This window comes from Varanus komodoensis, unplaced genomic scaffold (assembly GCF_004798865.1).
Source record: "Varanus komodoensis strain SLA01 unplaced genomic scaffold, ASM479886v1 scaffold9, whole genome shotgun sequence".
Lineage (NCBI taxonomy): Eukaryota > Metazoa > Chordata > Lepidosauria > Squamata > Varanidae > Varanus > Varanus komodoensis.
The window spans coordinates 24,903,664-24,905,427 of NW_025336598.1; positions in this window are offsets into that span (position 1 = coordinate 24,903,664).

Here is a 1,764-nt window from a genome sequence, read left to right on the forward strand (position 1 = left end):
GATCCAAGGGAAGTTAATGATCCCCAAGTCCTGCTAGAATTAATAGGGCTTAAGGAAGTCATGATTGCATTAAGGAAGTCATGATTGCATTATCCTAATATAACAGGTATTGGGTACAACTAACTTTTTCTAGATCGGGCACAAAATATTATTTGAGGTTATGGATGATTAACCTCTCTTGTTCATATAGTGGTGTATAAAATTATAAACAAATGTATAATTGTGGGGTTTTGTTTTGTGTACTTTTTTAATTTTTCAAATGTTTTAAAGTGCAATTGTTTCTTATACTAATGTCATTTTAATTACTATTAAATTATAATCTGCTGAAAGTTATCAGAAGATGTATGGTATTTGTTGTCTCTTTGTTAAAAATGTCAGGATTACCTTATAAGGGGAGCCTGAATTGCTATAGGAATCAATGATGTGTTTTTACCAAATATAAAGCCTAAGTAAAATTATCTATAACTAAGGGATATATTAGTGCAATTTCTATTTTCAGTTTTTGATTGTCAGATTTTAATGTAAATGGTCCATCCCTGAGAATTTGTTCTATTTCAATAAAAAAGACAGGTGTTTCTGTAGTTGCTATGAAAGTACTTTTTATTTACTCTTGGTTTTTTGAAAAGCTAAAAGTAGTGATATGAGGTTATTTAATGAAGAATTTATCTTGGTTAGTTGGAAATATGGGAAAATGTTCCCATGTGGAAAGTGCTGTAGAAGATCCTTTATTGCATATGAGTGAATCAGAAGGGCAATGGGGGTTGGGGCAGTCAACCAGGAACTTCTCCCAAGTAAAAGCAACAAAAGCAAGCTGCAATTAAAAGGTCTCATATTTGTTTTTAATGAATAATTTACCAAAAAATGACAATAAAAGATCTAAATATGATTAACAGACTGACTGGGTTCACACAATTTGGGAAGGCAAAAGAAGCCACGGTAGTTTGCTTTCCTTGTCCTGCACAATTATCCACACTGGGCACAGGCTGCTATGTTATCTGACTGCAGCTGGGTGGCTTCCAGACCATTCTTCCAAACCATGGCTTATTCTAGGCTTCTGAGGTGGTTTGGGAACCAGCTGCTGGCCCTCGACTGGATTCAAACACAAAAACCTGTGCCCAAAGTGCGTAACTATGAAAATGAGGCAGTACAAGATTGGCACATGCAGGGCAAGGGGAAAAAGCCACAATAGTTTCTTTTCCTCTCTCTCTCTCTCTCTCTCACGCGCGCGCGGGCGTGAGAGAGAGAGAGAGAACACAACTTCCATTTCTTTGGTGAACCCATTCTGCAATATCTAAGGCTTTTTTAAACCATTGCCTAAATGTTGCAGGTTGATGCTGCTCTCTCATCATAACCACAAAGAATTTTTTGGAACAAGCAAATCTGTGCTTTAGCAAATTCATGTTTCAGAGTACTCTTGAGAAGCATATACTGCTTTTATTTTTTGTCAAAACTATATACCATTTCTGAAAATGTATTAGTGGATAAATTTTGGCATCTAACCCAGTCCAAACTCACCACATATGTTAGCCAATAATAACCATGTTTATGGAAAGCATATTTATACAATGTACACCAGCATAAAGATGTCAAGAAAACTTTGTTAATTTAAACCCTAACACGCTGAATTGAGTTATTTTTTTCAGCAACTAAGATAATCTTTTTTTCTGTGCAAAGTTATCTGTTTTGTTTTCTAAAGACTGGCTCAAAAGATGCATACTAATACTAAGATGTTAGAAGTACAAAAAAGAGGCAATACTGAGGAGA